The 16064-nt window shown below is 42.9% G+C and overlaps 1 protein-coding gene across 10 annotated transcripts in view; it reads right to left on the bottom strand.

The window, feature by feature from the left end:
* CLIP1 (CAP-Gly domain containing linker protein 1) overlaps window positions 1–16064 on the bottom strand; it is a 99400-nt gene extending 83336 nt beyond the window's left edge. For 6 of the 10 annotated variants that reach the window (XM_080650679.1, XM_080650676.1, XM_080650677.1 and 3 more), the window contains exon 1: window positions 15945–16064. The gene's annotated coding sequence lies outside the window, so the exon portion shown is untranslated. Of the gene's footprint in view, window positions 1–1299; window positions 1561–15944 lie in introns of those variants that run through there. The other 4 variants (XM_080650680.1, XM_080650675.1, XM_080650672.1 and 1 more) reach the window with 2 other exon arrangements.

The raw sequence follows: 16064 nt of genomic DNA on the forward strand, positions 1-16064 counted from the left end.
AATCATCTCGGCTAAGTAAATTGCTCCAAGAAACTTTTGGGATAAGCACCTAAGCTAGAAATGCTTCATAGCAAAAAAAAAAAAAAGCGTAATTACATGAGTAATAAGTAAAAGCACCCAGCCAATTAAACTTACATAAGAAGCCTAGTGATGAGTGGTCACTATTCAAGTTAGGTGATGGCACTGTTCTTTCTACTTCTATGTTAACCTCTTTCACACAAAAATTTTATTGTAAAAGGTAATTTAGTAAAATCCAAACCACGCTGCCTTCTCAACCCCTCATCACCTAAAAAACGCTTAAGCAATTTACAGAAATAAGAGGTTCTTCAAAACAAGCAGTTCCCCAAAACAAGCATCATGTAAATTATGGTCCAAAAAAAAAAAGGAATGGTATTCCCCATAATTCTTAAGGTTTTGTTTTTTATTTGTTTTTTACTCTAACCGTTTAAAAAAATGTGTCGCTTAAAAAACACACAAATGGCCCTAACTGGTTTGGCTCAGTGGATAGAGCGTCGGCCTGCGGACTGAAGGGTCCCGGGTTCGATTCCGGTCAAGGGCATGTACCTTGGTTGCGGGCACATCCCCAGTGGGAGGTGTGCAGGAGGCAGCTGATCGATGTCCCTCTCTCATCGATGTTTCTAACTCTCTATCCCTCTCCCTTCCTCTCTGTAAAAAATCAATAAAATATATTAAAAAAAAAAAAAAAAAACACACACACAAATGTATAAGAGAGAAAGTTAGACTAGGAAATGAACACCAGGATTCTGTACCAGCTGGATGACCTCAAACAAGTACACAACCCCTTCCCGGACCTCGATATTCTCATCTACAACCTGAGGATATTGATCAGATAAGATCCATTTCCAGCTCCATCCTTTTGTGGTTCCACTGTTTTGGATTTCAAATCAAAACTCAAGTGGAAGGGCAAGGATTCAAAAGTGAAAGGGAGGCGATAAATGCGGCAGCCGGTAAGCAGAATCCTCTGCCATCCGTGCAGAACGAACGGAATCTGATAAGATCAGCTTCCACATCACCTGGCACTCTCCACTGCTTGATCCGGGGCAAATCACATCTCCACTCAGTCCCCTCAGAGTCCACTTTGTCCCATCAGCAAAACAAACAGACTCCTTTATTTACTACATCCGGAAATTCTGTTGGGAGGCAAGGGAGAGTCCAAGAATTGGCAATGAACTTAATCTGCCAGGAAGGAGTTTCACACTGGGCCTCCAGGAACAGGGCTGTTGCTACAGTGGAGGGACCCCGAGGAAATCCTGCCAACAGGCAGGCTAAGAGACTTACCTGTAAACAACTGCACTCTGAGGCGTCTGAACCCCCTTCTAATTCTAGCATGCTATATGTCCATGAGCTTGATAGCCGGAGGGAAAGGGAAAGAAGTTCTGAGAGTAACGGAAGTCTAGTTTGAGAGAAAGAGGTTTCTGAAGCTGATTTTCAAGCCAAGCGAGAGAGAAATTCAAAGGCTGTGTTCTGATATCATATTCCTGAGTTTGGGAGGCTCATTCACAGCCTGCTCCTGTCCCCTGAAGTCATGGTTATGTAAGTGTCTGTTGTATGCTGTGTCACTTGCTGTCCCCCACCCCCAACACACGGAGACGCAGCAATGAAACCTGAGCGCGTCTGCTTCAGCCACTGAAAACATTACAAAACATTCTGGGAGCTTTCCAAACTGACTTGCGTTTCCACCAGAAAAAGGCGAAGTTATTCGATTTTTCCCTCCTTTCAGTTTCATTCACATGCATATTTCTGCATATACAGAAAAGACTGAAGGAAACAAACCTGAAGAGCATTTACATGCTTTCTTCAATTGATTTCTAAGTACAACACGAAAGGTTTTAACTTCACAGAAGACTATCAAAACCTAATTGATAGCTAAAAGGCCTGCAAGGGGACCAATTTAAACACATCTCATATCCTAGCTGAACTGAGCTTACTGTGCAGAGATGGGAAGTGCACCATTATGCCAGGTCGGCGAATGGACTTTTCTACACCCAAAGCCCATATCCTTTATTTACTTCCTCAGGAATGGACTCTAAAAGAACATACAAGTAGCGGCATCTCCTCACAGGGTCTTTCCTGACACACTTCCTGCCCCACCATCTCCTCCTCTGGACTCCCCTAGCCACTGTGCAGTCTTCTATTATTGAACAATGAATCATACTCACTCCCGTCTTGTTTGCATACCATGCTGTGACTAAGTCCCTCGTGGTCGGGGATGAGATTTCTCTTTGCATCCAAAGGACCTAGGAAAGTATCTGGTACACACCAAGAGTTCTAAAAAGTTCTGAACTGACTCAGTATCAGAACAAGAACCTGTCAAATGATGCACCACTGCTATTTCAAACTAGAGCATCAAGTAACTGGAACTCACCCTCTAAGCATTTGATGAACGTGACAGCATTAAGAGGATTTCCAAACCCTGGAGTCTCCTTTTGAAAGTAGGCCAATGCAGCTATAGGCAAACTGCTCAATTACTACCTCCAGTGAGTGGTATGCAAGAGCTGTGAGTCTCAAATTATATCATTACCTTTCCTGACACTACTTATACTCTCATAGAAGAGCGCGGTCTAATGGAAATATAACGCGAGGCAAATGTGTAATTTTGAATTTGCTACTAACCATGCTTTACAACATTAGAAAGAAACAGCTGAAATGAATAACATTTAATTTAATCCAATATATCCAAAATATCACTTCAAAATGTAATCAATATGAAAATTATTCATGAGCTCCTTCACATTCTTTTTCTCATACTAGGTCATTGAAATCCCTTGTGTACTTTATACTTGGAGCACATCTCACCTTTTCACATGCTCCACAGCCACACGTGGCTGGCTGGTGGCTAACTGCACTGGGCAGTGCAGGTCTAGAATACATGTTTAAGGCAGCATAGAAAGTAGCTCTCGGGTTGGCATTGATGATAAACTTACCCATCAGATACCCCTAAGCCCCCTGGGTAGGCAACATGTGTCTTCCCTACACCATTACAACACACAAGTGAGGAAAAGAGCACAAAAAGCCTTGCATATAAAACGGTGAGTCATTTCACTGCTCTAAAGAGAAAAAAGGGAAAGACAGCTTTTACAGTAAGAGGGCTATTTGGTGGGATACGTCTGAAGAAGCACAAGGCCCAGGAAAACTGACAGCTCAATGCCAGGAGTTTGAAAATACGCCCACACAAAATTCAAAGCAAAGTGCGGAGATGGAGTTACAGATGAAAATTTAATAAGTGTGTCTCAAGATACGAGAAAGGAACCTGAGAGAGACTGGCAGACGTAAGGACAACAGAGCAGGTGGCAGCATTTCAAGCACAAAGAAGGGAGGGAGAGCACAGTTCCACTGAAGCAGCGTAGCTTTTGCTGTCTTTCCAACTGCAGGAAACCAATCCACGTGATAAGAGCATGTGGAAAGACAGGCTTGGGGACTGGAGGGAAAACTGCAGGAGAGACAGGTAAAGGATATGACTTTGGTATCAGCTATTCGTGTGTTTTTGTTTTGATTTTTTTAAAGTTATTCGTTTCTTACTAATCAGATACTGCCCCCCCCCCAAAAACAAAACAAAACAAAACAAAACAAAACAAAACAAAAACAAAACCTTTGGTGAATTGCCTTTGACTATAAAATGCAAGACCAGGGAAGAAAGAGCACTGTGCCAGCGTTTTAACATCCGGGAAAACAGTCTGAATAGAGACAGAACACTCCATGGGGGATGGAGCGGGAAGCACCTCCGGGACAGAGTATCTGTCAAGCACATGAGTGGTTGGTCAAGGTGACAAGAGCGACATGCAGCCACCTAAGGTCATCATGCATCATCGTTCTGGCCTCAGAAGCTTGCCCCTGAACATAGAGGAAACGTGTGTGATGTCACCAAGCACAGGTTAGGGCATGGGCCACAGAAGGACCATTGCTCCAAATGAGTGTTGTAACAAGGGAGATAAACTAGAGAGAAGAGCAAGACGGAGGAGGGGGGAGCACGGGGCTGGAGCCATTTGTTTTCAGCAGCAAGTGGTTGGTTTAAAGCAGGAGTGGGGAGCCTTTTTCTTGCCGAGAGCCAGTTGGATATTTATAACATCCTTCGAGGGGCATATAAAATTATCAACTTAAAAATTAGCCTGCTATATTTGGTCAAACATATAGTTAACTCACCCCTAATGCCTTGGCAGGGCCAGACCGAATGATTTTGAGGGCCTTATACAGCACATGGGCCGGACATTCCCCATCCCTGGTTTAAAGGGTAACATTAAAATCTTACACATGGGCCTGGCCGGCATGGCTCAGTGGTGGTTGAGCATCAACTATGAACAAGGTGGTTCAGGGCACATGCCCTGGTTGTGGGCTCCATCCCCAGCGGGGAGCATGCAGGAGGCAGCTGATCAATGATTCTCACTCATCTCTCTCTCCCTCTCCCTTCCTCTCTGAAATCAATAAAAATATATATATTTTAAAAATCTTACACATGGGAGGTAAGGCTGCTGATTATGACGATAGAAGGGCAAATTCCAAATGTCTTTATCCCACCATCTCCAGCAGTGCATTCCAAGACTGAGGAATAATGAAAAGATGAGCCGGGGGGAAAGGTATAACCCGACAGAAATAAACATACTAGTACACAGAAAGTGAACGAGAGCAATTTTCCGAGTGGAAAGAGACAGAAAGAGAGTCCATCTTCCAGAGAGCTGACTGTCCTTCCAAGGGGTATGCCTAAAAGGGTGGAGCAAATATGCTCAGGAGGCCAGAGCATCTGGAAATAATGGTGGGGTTTTTTTTTTGTTGGCGGTGGTTTTTTTTAATTGATTTCAGAGAGGAAGGGAAAAGGAGAGAGAGAGAGATAGAAACATCAATGATGAGAGGGAATCATTGATTGGCTGCCTCCTGCACGTCTGACCGAGCCCACACCCAGGCATGTACCCTTGACAAGGAATCAAACCCGGACACTTCAGTCCGCAGGCCGACGCTCTATCCACTGAGCCAAACCGGCTAGGGCAAGGCAGCATCTTTAGTGTAGCTTGAAAAGCCCCACCATTCTCCAAGGACCACCTGGCTAAAGAAACATAACCTCCGGAGGAGTGAAAGTTGCCTGAGGCCTTCCTCATTGTTCCTTCAAGTTATTCTGCACGGCCTTTGATAAACTTACAGCTAATCCACAAGATTGGCAATAACTTATATTGTTGTACTGCTAAATGGACACATTTCACCAGCCATTATAAAGCATGACACAAAATAATAAAATCAGTTCAAGGAAGGGAAAAGAAGACCTGAGAGAAACAGGTAAAATGTAAAAAGATACCAAACCAACTGAACTATGGTACCACTTGTCAATACTTGCATTCAGTTCCACATCTCTCCATCAAGTTTATTCCCTTGTTTTACAGGATTAACTTACACTAACTCCAAAGAGCCATGTGTCTGTTCTTCAAAAACATGGCCCTCACGGTCCTCCCTTACAAGGGGCCATCCCTTATTAATTTCAGATCTGTGTGCCTTTCAAAAGGTGCATTACTGAACCAGGGTTTATTGAATATTAAAGCCGTGCAAACTATCCTTTTTTAATTCCATTGTCAAGAATATTCATAAACACCGATATTTCCTCAAAGGTTTCCACCCCTGGGAACCTGCCAAGCGTTCGCTCACATCCATCCAGGCCCTACTGCTGTCATCACTCTGGACTCCTAAGAAAAGCACTCACTGAAACGCCCTCCCGAAAATGTCAGGGAGACCCCAGGAAGCAGAACCCTGGCTCTTCCTTAGCCTACTATCACCTCATTGTTCTCAAGCACCACTAAGATCTATTTCCACCAATATTTATCTACATATGTCAGTACTTACTGCCTCCACCATATAGGATACACGTTCTTAAGTAGGCCACACTCAAACAGCTTTAAAATCAACTGAACAATTAAAAAACACCAACTGCAGCCAAAACCGGTTTGGCTCAGTGGATAGAGCGTCAGCCTGCGGACTGAAAGGTCCCGGGTTCGATTCCGGACAAGGGCATGTAACTTGGTTGCGGGCACATCCCCAGTAGGAGGTGTGCAGGAGGCAGCTGATCGATGTTTCTCTCTCATTGATGTTTCTAACTCTCTCTCCCTTTCCCTTCCTCTCTGTAAAAAATCAATAAAATATATTTTAAAAAAACAACAAAAAAAAAACACCAACTGCGTTCTCCAGCAAGGATAAAGTACAAAAGATGAAAGATAAGCAAAGAGTGCAGTCGCTGTTCACAAAGAACAATGTGTAAAAGCCCATTTCAGACACGAAAGGACTGACACAAGCCAGTAAGGGCAGAAAATTAATTGGCTCCTTAAATTCAGATGGTGTTTACAAGAAGTGGTATTTCCAATTTCTAACTTACAAAGCAATTTATGAAATCGGCCTACCAACCTTAAGGGCTGGTTTGAGAATATCATACAATAAGATACTGAGAAAGCTTTACCACATCTTTCTATCAAAGTCAGAAGTTAAAATTTTTAAAATATATATATATATTTTTTTTTATTTCAGAGAGGAAGGGAGAGGGAGAGAGAGAAACATCAATCATGAGAGAGAATCATTGATTGGCTGCCTCCTGCACACCCACACTGGGGATTGAGCCCACAACCAGGGCATGTGCCCTGACCAGGAATTGAACAGTGACCTCCTGGTTCATAGATTGACACTCAACCACTGAGCCATGCTGCCCAGGATCAGAAATAAAAATTGTAAGTAAATAAAGACTCAAGTTTAGGATGTTTGCTGAATGAAGTCAGAACAGGGTATAAATAGATAAGACCTAACCCTTTGAAAAATTACTTTGGTGCTTGAAAATTACATTTTTAAAATTTAGAGTGTGTATGACATAGTATAGAATGCAAGCTATACCCAGAGTTTCAAAGTCCACAGCACTTTTAAAAAGGAGGAGGAGGGGGCAGAAACCCCGTCGAGGCAAAGCGAGCTGGAGCATTAAACAAGTTTTTGGAACTCTGTGCCATGGTGCAAACTGCCTGCAACCAGGAACATCTTCATACAGCCCAGTCTGAGTGAAGAGTTATTTTCTATTCCTGCTACTTAGATCTATGCAAAAAACAAGCAAACCAGCCCTGGCTGGTTTGGCTCAGTGGATAGAACAGACTAAAGGGTCCCAGGTTCGATTCCTGGTCAGGGGCACGTGCCCGAGTTGCAGGCCCGATCCCCAGTGGGGGGCGTGCAGGAGGTGGCCGATCAGTGATTCTCTCTCATCATTGATATTTCTATCTCTCTTTCCTCTCCCTTCCTCTTTGAAATCAATGAAATATATATTTTTAAAAAAATAAGAATTAAAAATATATATATAAGCATCCCCCTAAAGTTCTTCCATCTGCAAAAGAACTGAAAAAGGGATAGGGAGGAGCCATAAAAAGCTGAATAATTGGAGCTATTTTGCTCATTTACACAAGTTTCTACAAAACCTAGTTGGCTTTGTAACTCTACTACCACCAGCTTAAGATGGATCTTAAAAGGGACTGAAGTGACTAAGCCTGGTTAGTATCTCCCAGAAGAACTTAATAGGTCGCTAGCAGTCAATTATACTAATGTGTAAAAAGGAGCAAATGTGCTTAATATAGCATCATGGAATTTTAGACTCAGAAGAGACCTTGGCAATCTAGTTCAACTTCCTCATTTTACCACTGAGGAAAACACTTCTAAAAAGTGAAATCATACCCTAGCCAGTCCACGTATTGAAGGGTCGCAGGTTCGATTAAATAGATATAGATGTACAGTGCAATCACTTGTTAGGGTCCCAGTTACTTGAAACGGCCTAGGACTTAAACCCCAACCTCCAAATGCAAGACTCCTGACCTACATAAAGTATGCTGATGAGTAAAAGTTTCTGATCTGCCCACACTAAAAGCAACACATACCAACTGTTTGTTCTGAGCAAGAAAGGGCACAAAGAAAACTCACACAAGAACCAATTACTTCCGTGTTGGTTCTTTTCTCTTGATAAAACATTTTTATTTTCACTTTGCAAATGAGCAAATTTAAGAGTTGCTACTGGCCCCATCCCCACCCCCTCCCTCAGGGATGTACTATTTTCCCCTCTGAGTGATGTACGTTTATTGAGGCCCCTGCACCCGAGGATTATTGGCCTTTAGAGCCAACAGAAAAAAATACCCACATTTCTATTTTCACAATACCTACTGAAGGATACTTGGCTATTTTAAGAGAAGATAACACTCTACTAAATTTACTCACAAGTCCCTACGATAGTTTTCTACACAACCACCCTACACACTGTAAATGGAAACTAGAAATCGGTTTCATTTGGCCCTAGCCAGTCTGAGTGTCAGCCCTGGGACTGAAGGGTCCCGGGTTCGATCCCGGTCAAGGGCAGGTACCTTGGTTGCAGACTTGATTTGGGGCACATGCAGAAGGCAATCGATCGATGTTTCTCTTTCTCTTTTCTCCCCCTTCCTTCCACTCTCTCTAAAAATCGATGGAAAAAATATCCTCAGGTAAGGATTAACAAAAAAACAACAACAAAAAGAAATTGTTTTCATTTGGATCTTAACACCCAACTTCATTGTTGGTTATTTTTTAGCTGTTTGGTAATCTACACAGACACACAGCAGGTTCTACCTTAGAAAGACACCCCCCACATACACACCTCTGTCATTAAGCTGTGGAAAATAAAATTGACAAACATACTGAAGGGCCTGAAATCTGGCAAGGCACAAGTTCTGACATGAGGAGCATGAGTTGTTTTTCCATGCTGAATATTTAACTTCTCATAAATTACAAGTTCTTTAGTGACAACTGTTCGTTTAAAATATGCCCTCGCCCTAGCCGGTTTGGCTCAGTGGATAGAGAGTCAGCCTGTGGACTGAAGGGTCCCGGTTTCAATTCTGGTCAAGAGCACATGCCCAGATTTTGGGCTTGATCCCCAGTAGGAGACGTGCAGGAGGCAGCCAGTCAATGATCCCCTCTCATAATTGATGTTTCTCTCTCTCTCTCCCTCTCCCTTCCTCTCTGAAATTAATAAAAAATATTATTAAAAAATAATAATAAAATATGCCCTTCAGTGCGGCAAGGCACTACTACTCAAATTAACTTTCTAAACCATGGCAGAAAGAATAGTTTTCATTTCCATGGTAGTAGAAGTGGGTTTTCTCCCCATTCTAACTTAAATAAAAGAAGAAAAATTAAAGTGTTCATTCCTTTAGTAATGGGAAGTCAGGAAAATACAGGGATTAAAGGGAAGGAAAAAGAAGAGTTCTAACATGTACTCCGTTTTACATAAATTCATTTAATCATCACCAAGAGTATAGGAAGTAGCCATCATCCCCAATTTATAGATCAGAAAACTGAGCTCCAAAAGGTTGAGGAGTTTACACAGGGTCTTCCACCCAGTAACAGAGCTGGGCTTTCTGTCGCGCAAAGGACTGAATTCTTGCCCTTAACCTCACTTGCATTAATAGCCCTGGGTTCCCCAAGAGCAGAACGAGTGCCTGTTTTACTCAACTTTGTATCCCCAAACATCAGAGCTAGTGCTTCCCTACAGTAGGTACTCAATATATGCCTGGTGAATATATGAATTAAAAGAAAACTGATAGCCCTAGCTGGTTTGGCTCAGTGGATAAAGCATCGGCCTTTGAACTAAAGGGTCCCAGGTTCGATTCTGGTCAAGGGCATGTACCTTGGTTGCGGGCACATCCCCAGTAGGAGGTGTGCAGAAGGCAGCTGATCGATGTTTCTCTCTCATGGATGTTTCTAACTCTCTATTTCTCTCCCTTCCTCTCTGTAACAAATCAATAAAATATATATTAAAAAAATAAAAATAAAAATAAATAAAATGATACAGTCACTGTGGAAAACAGCATGGCAGTTTCTCAAAAAAATTAAAAAGAATTACCATATGATCCAATAATTCCACTTCTGGGTATATGCCCAAAAGAATTGAAAGCAGTATCTCAAAGTGATATTTGTACACCCATGTTCATAATAACATTATTCACAATAGCTAAAACATGGAAGCACTGACAGATGAATGGACTGGCAAAATATGGTATATACACACAAGGGAGTATTATTATTCAGCCTTAAAAAGGAAGGAAATTCTGCAATGGAATACTACCAGGTCATAAAAAAGAACGAAATCTTACCATTTGGGAGGACATATTGTAAAATACTAAAATGATTCTCTTGCCCTAACCGGTTTGGCTCAGTGGATAGAGCATCGGCCTACAGACTGAAGGGTCCCAGGTTTGATTCTGGTCAGGGGCATGTACCTGGGTTGTGGGCACATCCCCAGTGGGAGGTGTGCAGGAGGCAGAAGATCGATGTTTCTCTCTCATCGATGTTTCTAACTCTCTATCCCTCACCCTTCCTATCTGTAAAAAAATCAATAAAATATATTTAAAAATAATGATTTTCTCTAGACAGTAGAATTATGAATAATTTGCTTTTTTCTGTGCTTTTTGTGGTGTGGTTTATGCCTTATGCATTGAACCCACATATTATAACTTATATATGTTATGAAAATGTAAGGGTCACTTGAATTGTAAAATATAAGGAAAAAAATAAACCTGAGAACCTCTAAGAAAAATAATAACTTCACTAGAAAACTAAAATCTAAATTTGACTCTGATACTGGATTCTCAATGGAATACCTAAGCAAGCCACATGTGCCTTACAACAAAAATTATCAATATGGCTTCATGTGATACACCCATGTATGAGACTTGGTGATAAAAGTTTTCTTTCACTGAGGCTGTAAAAAAAAAAAAAAATTACATTGCCTGCAAAGTTTATTTATTCTATAGTCTGGAAAAAAATCGAAATAGGTTCCTTACTGCCTTAGGTATTAGAACATAATATCTCTAATAAGAAATCATTCTGTGGAGGTGCCCTGGACGGTGTTGCTAAGTGGTTAGAATGGCTGCCCAAGCATCAAAGGGTTGAGAGTTCGATTCCAGGTCAAGGGTACATATGTAAGTTGCAGGTTCAATTCCCAGCCCTGATATCTCTCTGTCTCTCTCTCCCCCCAATCCCCACCCCCCATCTCTCCCTCCCTTCCCCCTTTCTCATAGAAATCAATGGGGAAAAATAACTTTGGGGAAGAATTAACAAAAACAAAACAAGAAATCATTCATCCTATGGAGGAAATCAGTTAGAGAGAATGCAGAAGGTCAAAAGATTTGATTACAAGATACTTAGGAAAGATCCCTAATACCTATTTCTGAGAGAGAAAAAAGATATGCCCAATATTTCAGTGCACTACTTGACTAAGGATTTGTAGAATCAGAAAACAAACATTAAAGTTGTCTTCCTTTTATATGTCCTTTATACACCAAACCCCGGATTCCGGGTGGTATGCACCCTGAACATCTGGTTCTTAGGCCCTTAACTTCGGAGGAGGCACAGTAAATCAAGGGCTTGGCAATTTTAAGTGTAAAAAATGGGCAGAGTTAAAACTGGGATCTAATCCAAGCTATACTTAAGACGTAAGTAAGCGAAGGAGAATACAAATATCAAAACTCCTTAATTCAAGTCAAAAGTAGATTAGACCTTCTGCTTCTATAAAACATTAGGGCCGAAAAATGTCTCTCTGTAATCTCATTCAAATTCCTGAGAAGAGGTGGATGAGAATGCGTTTGTTTCCCCAGGGAAAGACATACCAGAGAAGGTTCCCAGCAGGGATCCTGTAACAGGACTACTTCCTCTTTCCTAATATTCTGCAAAGAAAACTTGCAAGATTTTGTTGCTGAACCACAATAACAGAGTCAAAAGACGGACCCACCCATTGAGTTAGTGTGAGTGGAATCTGTCCTTCTGGAACTGCCAGATGGAGATTGAAAAAAAAAAAAAGTTCTTTACTAATTATGGCCAAGATTCCTTGGTACTTAGTGCCAGGGCCAGGATATTAACCCAGATGTCCTAGCCAAATTCAAGGTTGGTTAAGTCTGCCAAACCTATCAAAAGAAAAGAAGGGCCTCTTCTGTTGCCCTGATTGGAATCTGAAGAGGTCACTCTTGAAATTCTTGTGTAGTACCATCAGTCAATATGGTTTCCCTTAAAAGTGCATTGTAGCTCAAATGCTGATTTAAAGCATATGGATTCTTTGAGTTCTATCTACATGGGAAACATACACTACACATATTAAAATATATATAAGATGCTATAATAACTTAAAGCCTCCCTAAATAAAAATCTTTTTAAAAAAAATTCATATCCAGGGTGATCCTGTCACTGCTTTCCAATTTAGGAGACCTCCCTAGCCAGTTTGGCCTGTGGACTGAAGGGTCCTGGTTCATTTCTGGTCAAGGGCACATGCCCAGGTTGCAGGCTCGATCCCCAGTGTGGGGCGTGCAGGAGGCAGCCAATCAATGATTCTCTCTCATCACTGATGTTTCTATCTCTCTCTCCCTCTCCCTTCCTCTCTGAAATCAATAAAAATATATTAAAAAAAAAAAAAAGATTTAGGAGACCAACATGAAGGTTTATATTAAACATAAATTTTTAACCAAGAAACTTTTGAGACTGAAAAAGGAAGACTTGGTAGCCAGGAGCACAATTCCAGGAAAAAGCTATAAGTGCAAATATCAGTGACAAGGCCTCCCAGGGTTGAACAAAGATCCTGCACACAAATAGAAGAAAGTATACACCCAAAGCAAGTCTGAACATCAAGTACTGAAGATCTGAGGATTCCACTGCCAACATATTCTGTGCATTGCTTAGCATAACATAAACTCGAGTTCGATTTCTAGCTCTGTATTCACTGGTTATATGGCCTTTTAGTAAATTAGTAAAATTCTTTGAGCCTCAGTTTTCCTATCTTTAACTCTTTCTTCATCAAACTCATGGCATGGTTCTGTACCTTTCACTATATTAATAAATACATATTCAGAACTACAACCAATATGATACATTATCTGCCCCATCCCAAGCCTCCACCTCAGAACCTTTGCACTTGCTGTTCCCTCTTCTTAGTATGCTCTTCCCTCTTGGATCTATATTCCTCACTTCCTACAGATTTCTACTCAAAAGTCACATTCGCAACAAGGTCTCCTCAGACCACCCTATCTAAAACTTCTGTTACCCTAATTTTTCTCCCCAAAACTTAATATTCCCCCTCCCTGTTTTTTTTTCTTACCATGTATCACCACTGTAAATTTTACTAATATGGTTATTGTCTGCCTCCCCTACTTGAAGGGGGAGTTCAAAGAGAACAGGGATTTCTGTCTGTTTTATTCACTGCTGTATCACCAGTTCCCAGAATGGCATCTGGCACACATTATGTGCTCAATAAAAATCTGTTGAGGAAGAGATGAATTACAGCACACAGACAGGTAAACCTTAGCCCCTCTAGCTGCCTTTGGGGAGAATATCACAACACTTCAAAAATTCTGTCAAGGAGAACAACAGGCTTACAACTATCCATTCTTTCATCATAGAGAAAAGATACTCTACCTCCCATCTCTCTTGTACAAGGAAGGGTTAAAGAAGCCGGTAATTTGGATAAAATGGGACACTATATGCAGTGAAGTTACGAAGTGAACTTTAGCTGACACTGCACAGATAAGATTTTCTTTTAATATTAATAGATATTAAGCCATTTTTCTGTGATTTTACAATACCACCTTCTGGGAATGTTTTCTTCTCTTTAGCTTTGACTTCTATAAAACCAGTCCTGAAACTTATAGATTTCATATTTTCAATTAACTAAATAACAAATATTTACTGAACGCATGGGACTCCTCAGAATCCTGCAGAGGATACTATGAAGTGAAATATATATGGAGGCAAGGACCTTATACAGGGCAAGGACCACACACATATACATACATACATACATACACACACACACACACACACACACACACACAAGACCAGAACTATATCTGCAAATGAAGAACTTCAGGCAGCCAACATGTGATGAATTCAAAGATGTCTATCTTTGTATGGAGTATAAGAGGACCAATTCATCTCTTACACTCCATCCATTAAGCTTAGAATACCAACAGAGACAACACTTAAAAAGCAAGAGTCAAACATGACTGAAGTTAAGTTCACATGCACTTATGGGTCACACGGGATGCAACAGACTCAATATCAGACATTGGGTAAAAAATAAACATTTTTAACTATAAATAAGGGCACCAAATTCTAAACTTATAAAGAACAGAAACCAGATCGGCTGATGTTGTGCTTAGGCACAGGTAGGAACTTAAGCAATTGTCAAAAAAGCGGAGAAGGTTGTGATCTTTATCTTCAGATGGAATACCTGCAGGTTTCCACCCAGTTTTAGTCTTGTGGGTTTTTTTTTTACTCCTTTGAACCAGTTCTAGTGGGAAACCTAAGATGCACTTTTTTCTCTGAACCTGAAAAATTCAGCACCAGCCCTCAGCCAAGCAATCACCCGCTTCTTTGAGTTGCTTAAGGATAGACTGGCTCCTTGCTAGAGATTCACTCTACTAATTTAATTATTAAGCACCCTGAGTCGGAACACCTGAGCTCAAATCCCGACACCACCACTTATTAGCTACTTATTAGCTGTGTGCACCCGGTCAAGGTAATTAACCTTTCTAAGCCTCCTCTTTAAAATGGGGATGGTGATAGAGAGCACCCTCATTGGGTTAGGTTGATTGAGATAAAACATACAAAAGACTTGCCCAGAGCCTAACCCCAACAAGCCCTCAATAAACGTAATTATTATTTTCAGAGGGTAAAATGCCCCAAGGCTGGGAGCAATATACCTGAGGATTCTTGCAATAGGTTATCATTAAAGCCAAAGTCAAACACTATGATCCTGAATGTCAACTGTAATTGAAAAAAAATTTTAAAAGCCAAAGTCAAAGACTTTGGTGTCTGGACTTGTGGACACTATAAGTAACAGAAATAATTATAATAAAAGGGTACCACCAACCAGAATCATAACCTGTCACAGCAGCAGCAACAGGACCCCTTACTGACCTCTCACTGTCCAGACACTGTCCTAACCTAAAACGGGAAGGCAAGGCTGCTGAATCCAAAAACATAAAATTGCATAATTTTTTCCACCCTCCTTTTTTAAATATGGTAATTGGTGCCCAAGTTTTGCTAAAAACAGACATCTCAAAGGACTGCAGATTTAACGTGTAATTTCTCCATGCCCCAGAGGTGGGGCCGTGAAGGGATGAGGGAGTGGCGCTCGGCCCCCCCTGCCAGATGGAAAAGCCACACGAAGTGGAGAAACAGCCGAGTTCAGGATTTATCCCCAAATTCAAATCCGATGTCTGAAGCCCGGGAGGGGGAATGGAAGGCTCCGCTTTTAAAATAACCTCTAAACAAGTGTCATCTGTCTTCCGGGCCAATCCGCTGCCCAGGCAGAAGGGTCGGGTGACGGAGCAGCGGTGCGATTTCAGAAACCCGTACCCCCTCTTCTCGTCCACCTTCTCCAAGAATCACAGTCCCGCTTGGGGGTGGTGTGTGACGGGGTGACGGGGGCAAAAGCCACCGCCAGGCAGGCCGGGCTATCCCGCCGGCCGGCGCCCGCCCCGGAGGCCAGGGCCACGGTGCCCTCCGACCCGGCTCGCGGGCACCTGGGCCAAGGGCTGAGGAAGGCTCGGGCGACCCGGCGGCGGCGCCCGGGGGCAACAGGTCCGGCCTGGCCCTGACCCCCCAGGGCCGAGCGCAGGAGAGAGGGTCGCCCGGGGCGGCGCAGGGCACGGAGTCCCAGCTCCATCTTGAGGCGGCGGAGGAAGGAAGGCGGACTAGGCGCCACAGGGCCGGCCTCGGTCCCGGCTCTCCCGGGAAGCACCCCAGGGACCGCGGGCCTCCAGGGCCATCCCCACCCTCGGAGCTCCCGGGCCCCCCGGGGGCGGCTCGGCGCGCGGACCTGGGCCCCTCACAAACGCGGGACGGCCCGGCCCGGGCCCCGCACCGCCGGCGGGGCGAGGGAAGGAGGGGCGGGGGACGAACAGGGCCCCACTCACCGCCGGCCGCCGCCTCTCTCGCCGCCAGTCGCCGCCACCTGCACCTCAGCAGCCGCCGCAGCAGCAGCAGCCGCCGCCACCGCCTCCCGCCTCCCGGCTTGTCGGCGCGGGGCGGGGCGG

Source organism: Plecotus auritus, assembly GCF_963455305.1.
Source record: "Plecotus auritus genome assembly, chromosome: 13".
In the NCBI taxonomy this organism is placed as follows: domain Eukaryota; kingdom Metazoa; phylum Chordata; class Mammalia; order Chiroptera; family Vespertilionidae; genus Plecotus; species Plecotus auritus.